The 20473-nt window shown below is 40.5% G+C and overlaps 1 protein-coding gene across 1 annotated transcript in view; it reads left to right on the forward strand.

Moving 5' to 3' along the window:
* The window catches only part of HCRTR2 (hypocretin receptor 2), a 359074-nt gene that overhangs the window by 101405 nt on the left and 237196 nt on the right, over positions 1-20473 (forward strand). The gene's annotated exons all lie outside the window — the stretch shown is intronic.

Below are 20473 nucleotides of genomic sequence, written 5' to 3' on the forward strand. Positions count from 1 at the left end.
TTCGGCGGTAGCCGTCAAAACCAGCGTTAGAGGCTCCTAACGCTGGCTTTGGCCGCCCGCTGGTATTTGGAGTCAGTGATTAAAGGGTCTAACGCTCACTTTTCAGCCGCAACTTTTCCATACCGCAGATCCCCCTACGCCATTTGCGTATCCTATCTTTTCAATGGGATCTTCCTAACGCCGGTATTTAGAGTCGTTTCTGAAGTGAGCGTTAGAGCTCTAACGACAAAACTCCAGCCGCCTGAAAATAGCAGGAGTTAAGAGCTTTCTGGCTAACGCCGGTTCATAAAGCTCTTAACTACTGTACCCTAAAGTACACTAACACCCATAAACTACCTATGTACCCCTAAACCGAGCTCCCCCCACATCGCCGCCACTCGATTAAAATATTTTAACCCCTAATCTGCCGACCGCCACCTACGTTATACTTATGTACCCCTAATCTGCTGCCCCTAACCCCGCCGACCTCTGTATTACATTTATTAACCTCTAACCTGCCCCCCACAACGTCGCCGCCAGCTACTTAAAATAATTAACCCCTAATCTTCTGACCGCAAAGCGCCGCCACCTACGTTATCCCTATGTACCCCTAATCTGCTGCCCCTAACACCGCCAACCCCTATATTATATTTATTAACCCCTAATCTGCCCCCCTCAACGTCGCCGACACCTGCCTACACTTATTAACCCCTAATCTGCCGAGCGGAGCTCATCGCTACTATAATAAATGGATTAACCCCTAAAGCTAAGTCTAACCCTAACACTAACACCCCCCTAACTTAAATATAATTTACATCTAACAAAATAAATTAACTCTTATTAAATAAATGATTCCTATTTAAAGCTAAATACTTACCTGTAAAATAAATCCTAATATAGCTACAATATAAATTATAATTATATTATAGCTATTTTAGGATTAATATTTATTTTACAGGCAACTTTGTAATTATTTTAACCAGGTACAATAGCTATTAAATAGTTACCTAGTTAAAATAATAACAAATTTACCTGTAAAATAAATCCTAACCTAAGATATAATTAAACCTAACACTACCCTATCAATACATTAATTAAATAAACTACCTACAATTACCTACAATTAACCTAACACTACACTATAAATAAATTAATTAAACACAATTCCTACAAATAAATACAATTAAATAAACTAGCTAAAGTACAAAAAATAAAAAAGAACTAAGTTACAAAAAATAAAAAAATATTTACAAACATAAGAAAAATATTACAACAATTTTAAACTAATTACACCTACTCTAAGCCCCCTAATAAAATAACAAAGCTCCCCAAAATAAAAAATTCTCTACCCTATTCTAAATTAAAAAAGTTACAAGCTCTTTTACCTTACCAGCCCTGAACAGGGCCCTTTGCGGGGCATGCCCCAAGAATTTCAGCTCTTTTGCCTGTAAAAAAAACCATACCATACCCCCCCCCCAACATTACAACCCACCACCCACATACCCCTAATCTAACCCAAACCCCCCTTAAAGAAACCTAACACTAAGCCCCTGAAGATCTTCCTACCTTGTCTTCACCATCCAGGTATCACCGATCCGTCCTGGCTCCAACATCTTCATCCAACCCAAGCGGGGGTTGGCGATCCATCATCCGGTGGCTGAAGAGGTCCAGAAGAGGCTCCAAAGTCTTCCTCCTATCCGGCAAGAAGAGGACATCCGGACCGGCAAACATCTTCTCCAAGCGGCATCTTCGATCTTCTTCCATCCGGTGCGGAGCGGGTCCATCTTGAAGCAGGCGACGCGGATCCATCCTCTTCTTCCGTTGTCTCCCGACGAATGACGGTTCCTTTAAGGGACGTCATCCAAGATGGCGTCCCTCGAATTCCGATTGGCTGATAGGATTCTATCAGCCAATCGGAATTAAGGTAGGAATTTTCTGATTGGCTGATGGAATCAGCCAATCAGAATCAAGTTCAATCCGATTGGCTGATCCAATCAGCCAATCAGATTGAGCTCGCATTCTATTGGCTGATCGGAACAGCCAATAGAATGCAAGCTCAATCTGATTGGCTGATTGGATCAGCCAATCGGATTGAACTTGATTCTGATTGGCTGATTCCATCAGCCAATCAGAAAATTCCTACCTTAATTCCGATTGGCTGATAGAATCCTATCAGCCAATTGGAATTCGAGGGACGCCATCTTGGATGACGTCCCTTAAAGGAACCGTCATTCGTCGGGAGACAAAGGAAGAAGAGGATGGATCCGCGTCGCCTGCTTCAAGATGGACCCGCTCCGCACCGGATGGAAGAAGATCGAAGATGCCGCTTGGAGAAGATGTTTGCCGGTCCGGATGTCCTCTTCTTGCCGGATAGGAGGAAGACTTTGGAGCCTCTTCTGGACCTCTTCAGCCACCGGATGATGGATCGCCAACCCCCGCTTGGGTTGGATGAAGATGTTGGAGCCAGGACGGATCGGTGATACCTGGATGGTGAAGACAAGGTAGGAAGATCTTCAGGGGCTTAGTGTTAGGTTTCTTTAAGGGGGGTTTGGGTTAGATTAGGGGTATGTGGATGGTGGGTTGTAATGTTGGGGGGGGGGTATGGTATGTTTTTTTTTACAGGCAAAAGAGCTGAAATTCTTGGGGCATGCCCCGCAAAGGGCCCTGTTCAGGGCTGGTAAGGTAAAAGAGCTTGTAACTTTTTTAATTTAGAATAGGGTAGGGAATTTTTTATTTTGGGGGGCTTTGTTATTTTATTAGGGGGCTTAGAGTAGGTGTAATTAGTTTAAAATTGTTGTAATATTTTTCTTATGTTTGTAAATATTTTTTTATTTTTTGTAACTTAGTTCTTTTTTATTTTTTGTACTTTAGCTAGTTTATTTAATTGTATTTATTTGTAGGAATTGTGTTTAATTAATTTATTGATAGTGTAGTGTTAGGTTAATTGTAGGTAATTGTAGGTAGTTTATTTAATTAATGTATTGATAGGGTAGTGTTAGGTTTAATTATATCTTAGGTTAGGATTTATTTTACAGGTAAATTTGTTATTATTTTAACTAGGTAACTATTAAATAGTTCTTAACTATTTAATAGCTATTGTACCTGGTTAAAATAATTACAAAGTTGCCTGTAAAATAAATATTAATCCTAAAATAGCTATAATATAATTATAATTTATATTGTAGCTATATTAGGATTTATTTTACAGGTAAGTATTTAGCTTTAAATAGGAATCATTTATTTAATAAGAGTTAATTTATTTTGTTAGATGTAAATTATATTTAAGTTAGGGGGGTGTTAGTGTTAGGGTTAGACTTAGCTTTAGGGGTTAATACATTTATTAGAATAGCGGTGAGGTCCGCTCGGCAGATTAGGGGTTAATAATTGAAGGTAGGTGTCGGCGATGTTAGGGAGGGCAGATTAGGGGTTAATACTATTTATGATAGGGTTAGTGAGGCGGATTAGGGGTTAATAACTTTATTATAGTAGCGCTCAGGTCCGCTCGGCAGATTAGGGGTTAATAAGTGTAGGCAGGTGTCGGCGACGTTGAGGGGGGCAGATTAGGGGTTAATAAATATAATATAGGGGTCGGCGATGTTAGGGCAGCAGATTAGGGGTACATAGGGATAACGTAGGTTGCGGCGGTTTACGGAGCGGCAGATTAGGGGTTAAAAAAAATATGCAGGGGTCAGCGATAGCGGGAGCGGCAGATTAGGGGTTAATAAGTGTAAGGTTAGGGGTGTTTAGACTCGGGGTACATGTTAGAGTGTTAGGTGCAGACGTAGGAAGTGTTTCCCCATAGGAAACAATGGGGCTGCGTTAGGAGCTGAACGCTGCTTTTTTGCAGGTGTTAGGTTTTTTTTCTGCTCAAACAGTCCCATTGTTTCCTATGGGAGAATCGTGCACAAGCACGTTTTTGAGGCTGGCCGCGTCCGTAAGCAACTCTGGTATCGAGAGTTGCATTTGCGGTAAAAATGCTATACGCTCCTTTTTTGGAGCCTAACGCAGCATTTGTTTGAACTCTCGATACCAGAGTTAAATTTATGGTGCGGCCAGAAAAAAGCCCGCGGAGCGTTAACAGCCCTTCTACTGCCGAACTCCAAATCTAGGCCTAGGTTTTTTAGATAGACTTTTTATTTGGGGGGTTGGTTGGTTGGTTGGGTGGTGGGTTTTACTGTTATGGGGTATTTGTATTTTTGTTTACTGGTAAAAGAGCTGATTTCTTTTGTAACTTAGTGTTTGTTTTTTTGTAATTTAGTAATTTTTAATAGTAGATTTAAATAATTTGAGCAGGTTAGGTTTTTTAATATGTAATATAGTTAATTTAATTGGTAGTTTAATGTAATTTTAGTATAATAGGGTAGGTTAATTTATAGTTTAATATAGTTTAATTTAAATTTACAGGTAAGTTTAAATTTATTATAAGATAGGGATGTTGTAATTTTAATGTAAAGTTAGCGGGTTGTTAGGTTTAGTGGTTAATAGCTTCATTTAGTTTATGGCGATGTGGGGGACTTGCGGTTTAGGGGTTAATAGGTTTAGTTAGTGGTAGTGATGTGGGAGGACAGGGGTTTAGTGGTTAATACGTTTAGTTGTGGTGGGGTCTGGGAGCGGCAAAATAGGGCTTAATACTTGTATTTAGTTGTGGCGGGGTCCAGGAGCGGTGAAATAGGGGTTAATACTTTTATTTAGTTGCAGCAGGTTCAGGGAGCAGCAAGATAGGGGTTAAACATTTTAGTATAGTGGCGGCGTTTAGTAACAGGGTATAAATAAAGTTGGTAAAAAGCCAAATAGCAGCGAGATCGATGACTGTTAGTTAACAACAGTCCGATTCTCATTGCCCTGTACTTGGTGCACAGCTTTTTTTATAAATATGGAGAGCGTATTCAAGTCCACGGCCGCGATGTTAGGCGAGCATATTGGTGCCGTGGAATGCAACAAAGTTGACAGCTTGATAAATATCCCCCATTGTATGCTGTCGGCATTTAACAAGTAGTGATGTCGCAAACCTAAAAATTTCGGTTCGCGAACGGCAGACTCAAACTTCCGCAACTGTTCGCGAACCGGGCGAACCGCCATTGAATTCAATAGGCAGGTGAACTTTAAAACCAACAGGGACTCTTTCTGGCCACAATAGTTATGGAAAAGTTGTTTCAAGGGGACTAACACCTGGACTGTGGCATACCGGAGGGGGATCCATGGCAAAACTCCCATGGAAAATTACATAGTTGATGCAGAGTCTGGTTTTAAGCCATAAAGGGCATAAATCACCTAACATTCCTAAATTGTTTGGAATAACGTGCTTTAAAACATCAGGTATGATGTTGTATCGATCAGGTAGTGTAAGGGTTAAGCCTGCTTCACAGTGACAGACCAAACTCCCCATGTAACGCACCGCAAACAACCGCAAACAGTCCATTTGCACAACCATGAGATAGATAGATTTGATAGATAGATAGATACATAGATTACGTAGATCAATAGATGCAATATACATTTGATAGATACAAATTACATAGATCAATAGATGCAATATACATTTGATAGATACAAATTACATAGATCAATAGATGCAATATACATTTGATAGATGCGAATTACATAGATCAATAGATGCAATATACATTTGATAGATACGAATTACATAGATCAATAGATGCAATATACATTTGATAGATACGAATTACATAGATCAATAGATGCAATATACATTTTATAGATACGAATTACATAGATCAATAGATGCAATATACAATTGATAGATACGAATTACATAGATCAATAGATGCAATATACATTTGATAGATACAAATTACATAGATCAATAGATGCAATATACATTTGATAGATACAAATTACATAGATCAATAGATGCAATATACATTTGATAGATACGAATTACATAGATCAATAGATGCAATATACATTTGATAGATACAAATTACATAGATCAATTGATGCAATATACATTTGATAGATATGAATTACATAGATCAATCGATGCAATATACATTTGATAGATACGATTTACATAGATCAATTGATGCAATATACATTTGATAGATATGAATTACATAGATCAATAGATGCAATATACATTTGATAGATACGATTTACATAGATCAATAGATGCAATATACATTTGATAGATACGAATTACATAGATAAATATTTACACTACTGTTACAAAAAATATGAGTGGTGCCACTAACTTGGCAAGTGGGCCTGGCACACACCCTGGCAGGCAGGCAACTGCATTACTGCAATAAGATTACACGAGCAGACTGATGTTTCACAGTCAAAAAAGTTTTTTTTTTTTAAATATTTACACTACTGTTTCAACAAATATCAGTGGTGCCACTAACTTGGCAAGTGGGCCTGGCACACACCCTGGCAGGCAACTGCAATTAGATTACACTAGCAGACTGATGTTTCACAGTCAAAAAGTTTTTTTTTTTTAATATTTACACTACTGTTATAACAAATATGATTGGTGGCACTAGCTTGGCAAGTGGGCCTGGCACACACGCTGCCAGGCAGGCAGCTGCAATTAGATTACACTAGCAGACTGATGTTTCACAGTCAAAAAAGTTTTTTTTAAAATATTTACACTACTGTTACAACAAATATGAGTGGTGCCACTAACTTGGCAAGTGGGCCTGGCACACACGCTGGCAGGCAGGCAACTGCAATTAGATTACACTAGCAGACTGATGTTTCACAGTAAAAAAAAAATTTTATTAAATATTTACACTACTGTTATAACAAATATGATTGGTGGCACTAGTTGGCAAGTGGGCCTGGCACACACGCTGGCTGGCAGGCAACTGCAATTAGATTACACTAGCAGACTGATTTTTCACAGTCAAAAAAGTTTTTTATTTTAAATATTTACACTACTGTTACAACAAATATGAGTGGTGCCACTAACTTGGCAAGTGGGCCTGGCACACACGCTGGGAGACAGGCAACTGCAATTAGATTACACTAGCAGACTGATGTTTCACAGTCAAAAAAGTTTTTTTTTAAATATTTACACTACTGTTATAACAAATATGATTGGTGGCACTACTTGGCAAGTGGGCCTGGCAAACACGCTGGCAGGCAGGCAACTGCAATTTAGATTACACTAGCAGACTGATGTTTCACAGTCAAAAAATTTTTTTTTGAAATATTTACACTACTGTTACAACAAATATAAGAGGTGCCACTAACTTGGCAAGTGGGCCTGGCACGCACGCTGGCAGGCAGGCAACTGCAATTAGATTACACTAGCAGACTGAAGTTTCACAGTTAAAAAAGTTTTTTAAAAAAATATTTACACTACTGTTATAACTAATATGATTGGTGGCACTAGTTGGCAAGTGGGCCTGGCACACACACTGGTAGGCAGGCAACTGCAATTAGATTACAGAATCAGACTGATGATTCACAGTCAAAAAAGTTTTTTTTAAAAATATTTACACTACTGTTACAACAAATATGAGTGGTGCCACTTACTTGGCAAGTGGGCCTGCCACACACGCTGGCAGACAGCCAACTGCAATAAGATTACACTAGCAGACTGATGTTTCACAGTCAAAAAAGTTTTTTTTAAAATATTTACACTACTGTTATAACAAATATGATTGGTGGCACTAGTTGGCAAGTGGGCCTGGCATACACGCTGGCAGGCAGGCAACTGCAATTAGATTACACTAGCAGACTGATGTAAAAATTTTTTTTTTAAATTACACTAATGTTACACCAGATATGAGTGGTGGCACTGAGGAAGTAGGCACAGTATATGCTGTGAGCCTGACACACGCTGAAAGGCAGGCAAATGCAATTAGATTATAAAGAAAAAAAAGGACAAAAAAAACAATGACTGATGTTCTAGCCCTAAAAAGGCCTTTTTTTGGGTGATGTCCTTACAGCAGAGATCAGATGAGTCCTTCAGGACTGTAGTGGACACTGAATACACTAGCCGAGCTATCAATTTCCCTATAAAATCAGCAACAGCAGCAGCACTATCCCTCCTCTCACTAAGAATGCAGGATCAGAATGAATCTAAAATGGCTGCTGCCCAGGAGCTGGTAGGGTCTGGGAGGGAGTGTCTGCTGCTGATTGGCTGAAATGTGTCTGCACACTGTGAGATACAGGGTCAAAGTTTACTCGATGATGAATAGGGGCGGATCGAACGGCGAACGCGAACAAGCTATGATCGACAGGAACTGTTCTCCGGCGAACTGTTCGCGACATCACTATTAGCGAGTTTGAGCAGACATGATTTACTACAGCGAATCATGTCTGCTTGCCTCTTAATAAATCTATCCCATAGACTTTGACCCCTTGACGCCCAGCAAAAGTGTTTATGATCGGAACAAATTTCCGATGTAAACACTTGCTGCAAAAATGAATTCACGAGATTATAAATGCGATCAAATGATTTCAAGACCAGGATTAGATCATGGGGGACTGCCTACATTGCTAGACACACCCTCAGTCCAATTTTGTGTTAATCAAAAGACGGAGACTACAGGACCCCTTATAAGACAGGATATTCCATGACATCCTTTGACATTAGGACGGAATGGAACATCCTAACAGTGTGAAGAGGTTAAACACACACAAACATACACAGGCATGCTAACAAACACAGACACACTCTGTCACACACAGATATTCTAATACACAGACACTCACTAACACACAGGCACTCTCACACACACAGACACACTCTCTCACACGCAGACAGTTTTACACACAGACACATTCACACCCAGTCACACTCCCACAGAAACTCTGTCACACACAGACACTAACTCACACACACACACACACACAAATTCTCACTCTCAGACACACACTGTCACACCCAGGTAATCTCTCTCCCTCTCTCTCTCTCTGTCTCACACTCACACACCCACACACTCACTCACTTTCTCTCTCTCTCTCTCTCTCTCTCTCTCTCTCTCACACACATACACTCTAATAGATACTCTCACAGACAGACACTTACCCAGGCATTCACACACACACACACACACACACACAGACACACATGCACGGATACTCACATAAACACTCATTTACACACATACTCACACACAGGCACACACACAAACACTCTTAATTATACACATATACTCTCTTACAGACTCACACAAACACACACATTCTCTTACTCACATACACACTCTCTCTCTCTCTCTCTCTCTCACAAACACACTCACTAACACTCTCAAACACACTCTCACACAATAATATAAAAATAACTGTTGTGACACACCTTTACTTGGACCTCCAAAAAAAGAACTTCATTGCCTTCAGACAGTACAAAACTCAGCAGCCAGACTACTGACCAATCAAACTCCTTCCTGCCACATAACACCTGTTCTCCACTCCCTGCATTGGCTTCCAATTAAATGGTGAACATATTTTAAAATTGGCCTGCTGATCTTCAAAGCCTTAAACAACCAAGGCCCACAGTACCTGAAAGAGCTCCTGACACCCTACATCCCATCCCGCGCACCTAGGTCAGCCAACACATCTCTCCTCTCAGTGCCAAGAATAAGGACAAACTCAGGCTCCAGAGCATTCGGCTATGCTGCCCCTACTTTCAGGAACTCTTTACCGTGCTCAATCAGAGAGGCACCATCCTTACAGACTTTTAAAAAAAAGCTAAAGACCCACCACTTCCATCAGGCATTCAGTCCGCTTATCTGCCCTTGAGAAACTCCTAACTTTTATGTCTTTATGTTGGTATATTTGTAAAGTGCTTTGAGTCTCACAGGGAGAAAAGCGCTATATAAATTGCAAATTATTATTATTATATATATATATATTATTATTATTATTATTATTATTATTATTATTATTATTATTATATTATATTATTATAATTAGATATAACTCTGAAAAAAACAGAAAAGGAAATCAAATTCCTATAAATATAATTAATAATAAAAAATAGTGTGGAAGTATTACACGCAGTGCACAAAGCATAACATTTTCAAAACAACGTAAACTTAAATTTGATTCAGTAGGCCCTTTTTTTAAATTAATCAGAATTTATAATCCTCAAAAAGAAAAACAGAAACAAAGGTTCATAGCTCAATTATGTTTCGATGTATGAAATCTTATTGAAACATTTACTGGTACTCACATACTTCTTAGCTACATTTAGCTCAAAGTAAAAAGCTCAATAGACAATCCTCTCAGGAACCCAGATTATTTCACAAAGCATTTATTAAAACAGATTTAAAACCAAATATATTAGGGAACATACAGCTACTCTTCTGAGGTCAATACTGGTAATGTGATTATGTAAACTCTGTGCACAGTGTAAACATTAAATTCAATAGCAGTTATAATGCTCCAGTATGTAATTGCATAGTCCTTTACACGTTGGAATAGTTTAGTACGTTATTTGTGTCTTTCTTCCTTACAACTATCCGACATACGTTTCACCATCATATTCAGCTCTTTCAAGGATATCAGTACCGGGTTTCTGATGATGTTATAAAGTCCAAAGTATTTTCCTGTTGGTTAAACGTTCTATTTGAAATTAACCCTTTCACAAATCAGAATTTGTTGTCCATATCAGGTTACATAAAGGAAAGAGATAATAAAATTGCTTTATAAACATAAATTTGCTCCAAACTATATTGCACAATGATTTAAACATTTAATTAAAAATAAAATCTTCACAATAATAAAAACAAATATGACTAAAGCATGTGCCTTACCATTCCTCCAAATAGGAACTCTTTTAATATACGGTTTCATAATCCATTTATGAAGGGAAATAAAAAGAACCTTTTTTGAATTGATTTCACTTCTTATATTTTCAGAAATTGATCAATAATAAAAATTAAATGTTAAATAAATGTAGATTTAAAATCATAAAAAATTTATATCATGTATTCAAATTATACAAGGTTAAAAAGAAGACAAAAAATCCTAAATCTCACTCACACTATCTCACACACAGACACTCACACATAGTGATGTCTCAAATTGTTTGCCTGCGAATAGTTCCCGGCGAACATAGCTTGTTCGCGTTCGCAACGGCGGACGAACATATGCGATGTTCAATCCGCCCCCTATTCGTCATCATTGAGTAAACTTTGACCCTGTATCTTACAGTCTGCAGACACATTCCAGCCAATCAGCAGCAGACCCTCCCTCCCAGACCCTCCCAGCTCCTGGACAGCAGCCATTTTAGATTCATTCAGAAGCTGCTTTCTTAGTGAGAGGAGGGACAGTGTAGCTGCTGCTGATTTAATAGGGAAATTGATAGCTAGGCTAGTGTATTCAGTGTCCACTACAGTCCTGAAGGAGTCATCTGATCTCTGCTGTAAGGACAGCACCCCAAAAAGCCCTTTTTATGGCTAGAACATCAGTCTGTTTTTTTTTTCCCTGTGTAATCTAATTGCAGTTGCCTGCCTGCCAGACCCACTTGCCCAGTGCCACCACTCATATCTGTTGTAACAGTAGTGTAAATTTAAAAAAAAAAAAAATTGGACTGTGAAACATCAGTCTGCTAGTGTAATCTAATTGCAGTTGCCTGCCTGCCTGCCAGCGTGTGTGCCAGGCCCACTTGCCCAGTGCCACCACTCATATCTGGTGTAACAGTAGTGTAAATTTAAAAAAAAAAAACTTTTGTTGACTGTGAAACATCAGTCTGCTAGTGTAATCAAATTGCAGTTGCCTGCCTGCCAGCATGTGTGCCAGGCTCACAGCGTATACTGTGCCCACTTGCCCAGTGCCACCACTCATATCTGGTGTAACAGTAGTGTAAATTAAAAAAAAAACTTTTTTGACTGTGAAACATTAGTCTGCTTGTGTAATCTAATTGCAGTTGCCTGCCTAACAGCGTGTATGCCATGCCCACTTGCCCAGTGCCACCACTCATATCTGTTGTAACAGTAGTGTAAATTAAAAAAAAAACTTTTTTGACTGTGAAACATCAGTCTGCTAGTGTAATGTAATTGCAGTTGCCTTCCTGCCAGCATGTGTGCCAGGCTCACAGTGTATACTGTGCCCACTTGCCCAGTGCCACCACTCATATCTGGTGTAACAGTAGTGTAAATTAAAAAAAAAAAACTTTTTTGACTGTGAAACATCAGTCTGATTGTGTAATCTAATTGCAGTTGCCTGCCTGCCAGTTTGTGTGCCAAGGCCACTTGCCCAGTGCCACCACTCATATCTGTTGTAACAGTAGTGTAAATAAAAAAAAAAAAAATTTTGGACTGTGAAACATCAGTCTGCTAGTGTAATCTAATTGCAGTTGCCTGCCTGCCAGCGTGTGTGCCAGGATCACAGTGTATACTGTGCCCACTTGCCCAGTGCTACCACTCATATCTGGTGTAACAGTAGTGTAAATTTAAAAAAAAAAACTTTTTTGACTGTTAAACATCAGTCTGCTTGTGTAATCTAATTGCAGTTGCCTGTCTGCCAGCGTGTGTATCAGGCCCACTTGCCCAGTGCCCCCACTCATATCTGTTGTAACAGTAGTGTAAATGTAAAAAAAAAAAACTTTTTTGACTGTGAAACATCAGTCTGCTAGTGTAATCTAATTGCAGTTGCCTGCCTGCCAGCGTGTGTGACAGGCCCACTTGCCCAGTGCCACCACTCATATCTGGTGTAACAGTAGTGTAAATTAAAAAACAACAACTTTTTTAACTACAAAACATCAGTCTGCTTGTGTAATCTAATTGCAGTTGCCTGCCTGCCAGCGTGTATGCCAGGCCCATTTGCCCAGTGCCACCACTCATATCTGGTGTAACAGTAGTGTAAATTTAAAAGAAAAAAAAAAATTGAGTGTGAAACATCAGTCTGCTAATGTAATCTAATTGCAGTTGCCTGCCTGCCAGTGTGTGTGCCAGGCTCACAGCGTATATTGTGCCCACTTGCCAAGTGCCACCACTCATATCTGGTGTAACAGTAGTGTAAATTTTTTTTTAAAAAAAAACTTTTTTTGACTGTGAAACATCAGTCTGCTAGTGTAATATAATTTTAGTTGCCTGCTTGCCTGCCAGCGTGTGTGCCAGGCTCACAACGTATACTGTGCCCACTTGCCCAGTGCCATCACTCATATCTGGTGTAACAGTAGAGTACATTTAAAAAAAAAAACTTTTTTGATTGTGAAACATCAGTCTGCTAGTGTAATCTAATTGCAGTTGCCTGCCTGCCAGTGTGTGTGCCAGGCTCACAACGTATACTGTGCCCACTTGCCCAGTGCCACCACTCATATCTGGTGTAACAGTAGTGTAAATTTAAAAAAAACTTTTTTGACTGTGAAACATCAGTCTGCTTGTGTAATCTAATTGCAGTTGCCTGCCTGCCAGAGTGTGTGCCAGGCTCACAGCGTATACTGTGCCCACTTGCCCAGTGCCACCACTCATATCTTGTTTAATAGCAGTGTAAGTGTACATTTAAAAAAAAAAACTTTTTTGAGTGTGAAACATCAGTCTGCTTTTTTGTGTCAGGCTCACAGCGTATACTGTGCCCACTTGCCCAGTGCCACCACTCATATCTTGTTTAATAGTAGTGTAAGTGTAAATTTAAAACAAAATAAAAATTTTGGACTGTGAAACATCAGTCTGCTTTTTTGTGTTCGGCTCACAGCTATACTGTGCCCACTTCTCCAGTGCCACCACTCATATCTTGTTTAATAGTAGTGTAAGTGTACATTTAAAACAAAAAAAAACTTTTTGGACTGTGAAACATCAGTCTGTTTTTTTTGTGTCAGGTTCACAGCGTATACTGTGCCCACTTGAGTAGTGCCACCACTTATATCTTGTTTAATAGTAGTGTAAGTGTACATTCAAAACAAAAAAAAAATTTGGACTGTGAAACATCAGTCTGCTTTTTTGTGTCAGGCTCACAGCGTATACTGTGCCCACTTGCCCAGTGCCACCACTCATAACTTGTTTAATAGTATTGTAAGTGTACATTTAAAACAAAAAAACTTTTTGGACTGTGAAACATCAGACTGCTTTTTTGTGTCAGGCTTACAGCGTATACTGTGCCCACTTGCACAGTGCCACCACTCATATCTTGTTTAATAGTAGTGTAAGTGTACATTTAAAAAAAAAAAAAACTTTTTGGACTGTGAAACATCAGTCTGCTTTTTTGTGTCATGCTCACAGCGTATACTGTGCCCACTTGCCCAGTGGCACCACTCATATCTTGTTTAATAGTAGTGTAAGTGTACATTTAAAAAAAAAATGACAGGCAGAGGCAGGCCACCCAGCAGGTGCCGTCGTGGTCGTAGTTCTGTGATTCCCTTTGGCCATAGAATAATGCCCAGTGTACAGAGGCCACGTACCATGAACTCGAAAAGTTCTGAGGACATAGTTGACTTTTTAACACAGGACACCCAATCCTCTATAGCTTCCGCTCCGAACCTTGACGCACCATCCTCCTCCAGCTTAGCTTCGGGCACCTCTCAAGTTACCACTCGCCCACCTGCCACCACCACCAACACTAGCACCACAGCCGCTTCACTTGATCTGTCAGAGGAGTTATTGATCAGTTGGAAGAAATGAGTGATGCGCAAGCATCATTGACAGAGGATGTAGATAACAGTGATACGTCTCAGTCAGGCAGCATTACAGACATGGACATACGGTGTGATGATGATGGTGTTGTACCAGCTGCTGCTTCCTTTGTTGATTTGTCAGATACAAGTGAAGCGATTGATGATGACGATAGGTCCGTGGATGTCACGTGGGTGCCCGCTACAAGAGAAGAAAAACAGGGGGTAAGTTCAGATGGGGAGACAGAGTGGAGGAGGAGGAGACGATTTGGAAGCAGGGGGAGGTGGTCGCAAGGAGCTAGCGGCACAGTCAGGCAGCATGCATTGGCACCCGGGGTCAGCCAGACAGCACACCAATTAACGCATGCTGTTGCCACCACCAGAATGCCGTCATCGCAGAGCTCAGCTGTTTGGTATTTTTTTTGTGTGTCTGCCTCTGACAACAGCGATGCCATTTGCAACCTGTGCCAAAAGAAACTGAGTCGTGGGAAGTCCAACACCCACCTAGGTACAACTGCTTTGCGAAGGCACATGATCGCACATCACAAATGCCTATGGGATTAACACATGAGTAGAAGCAGCACACAAACTCAAAGCCGCCATCCTCCTGATGATCCAGCATCTTCAGCTATGTCAACCACTGCTGTCCTCATTGCCCCCTCTCAACCATCCACCACTCCGTCTCTCTTCCGGAGCATTTCCTGCTCATCTGCCCACAGTCAGCTGTCTGTCAAGGACATGTTTGAGCGTAAGAAACCAATGTCACGAAGTCACTCCCTTGCCCGGCGTCTGACAGCTGGCTTGTCTGAACTCTTAGCCCGCCTGCTTTTACCATACAAGCTGGTGGAGTCTGAGGCGTTCCAAAAATTTGTAGCTATTGGGACACCGCAGTGGAAGGTACACGGCTGAAATTTCTTTTCACAAAAGGCAATCCCCAACCTGTACTCAATTGTGCAAAAGGAAGTAATGGCATGTCTGGCACACAGTGTTGGGGCAAGCATCCATCTGACCACTGATAGCTGGTCTGCAAAGCATGGTCAGGGCAGATATATCACCTACACTGCGCATTGGGTAAACCTGCTGATGGCTGACAAGCATGGAATGCATGGCTCTGCAGAGGAGTTGGTGACACCGCCATGACTTGCAGGCAGGCCTGTTGCCACCTCCTCTACTTCTCCTACTCCATCCTCTTCCATAACTTCCTCGGCTGAGTCCTCTTCTGCTGCTTCTTCTTGCTCCACATCAACGGCACTCCCCAGCTCCCCAGGTACTATTCCACATCCCGGATACGTCAGTGTCACACCGTCTTGGGGTTGACTTGCCTGAAAGCAGAGAGTCACACCGGAGCAGCACTCCTGTCCGCCCTGAACGCACAGGTGGATCAGTGGCTGACTCCGCACCAACTTGAGATCGGCAAAGTGGTTTCTGACAACGGAAGTAATTTGGTGGCGGCATTGAAATTGGGCAAGTTGACACATGTGCCGTGCATGGCACATGTGTGTAATCTGATCGTACAACGCTTTGTGCATACGTACCCAGGCTTACAGGACGTCCTGAAGCAGGCCAGGAAGGTGTGTGGCCATTTCAGGCGTTCCTACACGGCCATGGCGCATTTTTTAGATATCCAGCAGTGAAACAACATGCCAGTGAGGCGCTTGATTTGCGACAGCCCGACACATTGGAATTCAACACTCCTAATGTTCGACCACCTGCTCCAACAAGAAAAATCCGTTAACGACTATTTGTATGACCGAGGTGCTAGGACAGCCTCTACAGAGCTGGGAATTTTTTTTGCCACATTACTGGATGCTCATATGCAATGCCTGTAGTCTCATGCGTCCTTTTGAGGAGGTGACAAACCTAGTCAGTCACACCGAAGGCACCATCAGCGACATCATGCCATTTGTTTTCTTCCTGGAGCGTGTCCTGTGAAGAGTGCTGGATCAGGCCGTAGATGAGTGTGAAGAGGAACCTAAGGTCTTTTTGGTGTAGGACCGAAAAGTAATTAATCAGGGGTGTTGTCAGTACCCCTGCTTTTATATCTGCCAAGTGCTCTTTTATTCTAACTCTTGCTTCCCTGGTCGTTAGACTTACATATTGGAGGGCACAATGCGTACATGATATTAAGTATACCACAAAATTTGACCAACAATTTAAGCAAAGGCTCTTTTGGAAGGTTTCACCTGTGACCAGGGACCTGAACGTGTCCCCTACCATCACTCTTTCACAAGCCTTGCAAGAAAGAAAGTTGCATCTGAAGGTTCCATTTAATCTCAGCCAGGCGGAGCCACTTGCTTCCTCCCATTTTAGTTTAGTAGGGGCTATTATGTTACCTATCGTTCGATTCCTTTTGTATGTGAACCGTATACCTTCCCCAACTGTTGCTTTTAGAGCATCATCGGCTAATATGAGTCGATAATTACTTCTAATTATCTGGCATATCTGATCATATTGTTGTGAATAGTCAGTTATGAACTGAATTGTATTACCCTCATTTGTTTTTTTCTGCCACCTCTTGACTCTGTTCCTATTCCTATTCTTGTTTTTGTTTTTATTGCTGGATTGTTACAGAAGATTTGCCCTGTCAATTTTGTTAACCATATTTCTTTCCTTGGTTATGGTCGACCTTTGGTATCATCTTTCCAGTAGCCTGACTGTCAAATCATCCGCTTGTTTCTCATATATATGATGATTAGAACAATTCCTTTTTAAGCGGATGAACTGCCCCCTTGCTACACCTCTGAAGACTCTCCTTGGGTGGCAGAGTGAATTCCCTGAAATGGGTTTTCGATATGTTTCTGTCTTAATTAGTTGACCTACATGACCCTTTAGTGTAATGTCTAGAAAATTCACTGTTTGTTCTTGCACATCTGAAGTGAAGCTGATCCCTACTGTGTTCTTATTCAGACCCTCTATGAACCTCTCTAGATCTTCCCTTGATCCCCTCAGGATGAAAAGGAGATCATCAATAAAACGTCTGTATCACACTATCTCCTGTTTGAAGGGGTTTCGCTCAGCAAAGACGTGGGAGAGCTCCCACCAACCCATGAAGAGGTTGGCGTAAGAGGGGGCAAACTTGGCCCTCATTGCCGTCCCCTGCCTCTGGAGAAAGAATTCCCCCTCAAACAGGAAATAGTTGTGGGTCAGGAGAAACCTGGTTACCCTCAGGACGTATTTAGTAAACTCCTGGTTCCCTGGGTATCTCCTGGAAAGAAAAAAATCAAGAGCCTCCAGTCCCTTTTCATGAGGTATGGTCGAATAAAGAGATCTGACATCTACTGTAAGCCATTTGAAATCTTTTTTCCAAGTGACTTCAGAGAGTAAATTTAGGACATGTTTTGTATCAGCCAGAAAGCTCCAGAGGGTGCTCACTATCGGCTGCAGAATGTCATCCAGCCATTCTGAAAGATGCTCAGTAAGTGAGCCAATTCCGCTAATAATTGGTCTCCCTTGGACATTTTCAATAGATTTATGTACTTTCGGTAAGTGCTTAAAAACTGGTATTACTGGGTTTTGCACAAGTAGATACATTTTTGTTTCCTGGTTTATAAAGCCCAGCTCTACTCCGTCGTACACAAGGGAGACTAATTGTCACTGAAATGACCGAGTTGGGTCCTGTTGTTCAATTCTAAGTTGTCTGAAAGCTTCCTGGACAAAATTGAATCTGTCTTGAACCACAATGGCTCCGCCCTTGTCTGCAGATCTTACTACTATATTCTTGTTATTCTTTAGACTATCCAAGGCTTTCTTTTGTTTATGTGTAATGTTTGATTCCTGTCCCCTTTGTGTAGTGTAGTGAAGTTTAACTAAGTCACTTTCCACCCGTTTCTGGAATTTCTCCAAAAGGGGGACCCTACTCTGTATCAGGTAAAATGAGGATTTGTTCTTTAATATGGGAGTGATTAAACACCCATGTTCCTCATATTCTGTCTCCCCTTGGAGAGATTCCAGAACCCTGACATCACAGAGTTCTTGGAAATCCATAGCCATACTGGAATTCTCATTTGCATGCACATTACTGATGGAACATGAACTCTCATTAGTTTCATGGCACTCTCTTTCTTCTGTCCTGAAGTGCTTTCTCAGAGTCAGATTACGAATCATTTTATTAACATCCAAAAGAGTCCTGAATAGATTGAAGTCCGTGGTTGGTACAAAGGTTAAACCTAAACTAAGAACTTCCAATTCAAATTTATTTAATACATATCATGACAGATTAATAACATTCAGTTCCTGTAGTTGCCCCTCATCCGTCCTCTTCTATGGGGGTATCTTCTCTGCTCTCTCGGTTGCTGAAAGTACTCTGGATTGTCTGTTCCCCTCCTTCTGATGCTCTTGGGGGTACCTGAAAAACCTGCTCTATGTGGGATCTTTCTGTTTCTCCCACAAGCCCTTGTTTGTGCAGGTTCCTCTCTATAATGTGAAGTTGTTGGAGCAGAATCAGGCCCCTTGCTCTTCAAAATTGGGGGTAGCCAGTTTGGTCCTTCTTTTGGTCTTACTGGGGATTCCTGTGTTGCCCTTTCCTCTCCTGAGGAGCCTTCATCCCAAGATTCTCCTTCACTCTCCTGAAAATTAACTCTTCTATCACGGTTGTTCCTTGATCTGTTGCCCCTTCTTCCTCTGTTGTAATAAGGAACTTGTTTATTTTGTTCTCTTCTCAGGGCAAAACGATCTCTCCTGTTCCAGACGTACACTCTATTTAAATTGTAGTCTTGTAGATAACTTAAATATTTTGTACGTTTTGCTTCAAGTAATACAGCTTTGGCTTCAGCCAATACTTTTTGTAAAGTAGTATCAAATTTTAAAAAACTTGGTTCCTCACTTCTCTTATTCAGCTCCTCCTTTAGTTCCTTGATTTTGGTGCCAAGATCCTCAATAGCTTTTAGCTTGAATTCACAAATCAATTTCATTAATTTGAAAGAGCATTGTGTTAAATGGTCATTCCACTTTTCTATAAAGGACTTGTCATCTGTAATAAAAGTTGGAAATTTGCTCAATCTCAAACCTCTAGGTACCAGACCTAGCTCCAAATATTTATTAAGCGTATTCACATCCCACTTTAATTGGTCCTCTTTTAAAAGGAGGAATTCCACCGCTTCAAAAAGATTGATCAGGCTGTAGTTAGTTTTGTTAAGTGAAAAGATTTGGTTGTAGTCCCAGGCATCTGTTTCTCTCTCTTCAGCTGTGCGTAGGGAAAACAAAACAGGTGTCCTGGACATTACACTCTCACCCTGCATACCCTTTACTGCGAATTAGAGTACAATACTAATCCTGTGCAAAAAAAACCCTGAGCTCGGCCACAGCTCTAGCAAATGCTTATTTCAATCAAAGTGCCCCTTTAACTAAATAATACCTAAAACTAAATTCAAACTTACCTGTGAAATAAAACCTAAGCTAGCTACAATGTAACTAATAGTTATATTGTAGCTAGCTTAGGTTTTATTTTTATTTCACAGGTAAGTTTGTATTTATTTTAACTAGGTAGACTAGTTTGTAAATAGTTATTAACTATTTACTAGCTACCTAGTTAAAATAAATACAAACCTACCTGTAAAGAAAACCTAACCTGCCTTACACTAACAACTAACATTACAATAAAATAAATTACATTATTAAAATACAATTTTCTAAATTACAAAAAAAACAAAACACTAAATTACAAAAATAAAAAATGAAATTATCAAAAATAAAAACAAATTACTCCTAATCTAATAGCCCTATCAAAATAACCCCCCCCCCCAAATAATAAAAACCTAGCCTACACTAAACTGCCAATGGCCCTTAAAAGGGCCTTTTGCGGGGCATTACCCCAAAGAAATCAGCTCTTTTACAATATAAACACCCCCCAACAGTGAAACCCACCACCCACTCAACCAACCCCCCAAATACAAACCTATCTAAATAAACCTAAGCTAACCATTGCCCTGAAAAGGGCATTTGGATGGGCATTGCCCTTTAAAGGGCATT

Source organism: Bombina bombina, chromosome 4 (assembly GCF_027579735.1).
Source record: "Bombina bombina isolate aBomBom1 chromosome 4, aBomBom1.pri, whole genome shotgun sequence".
Classification (NCBI taxonomy): Eukaryota; Metazoa; Chordata; class Amphibia; order Anura; family Bombinatoridae; genus Bombina; species Bombina bombina.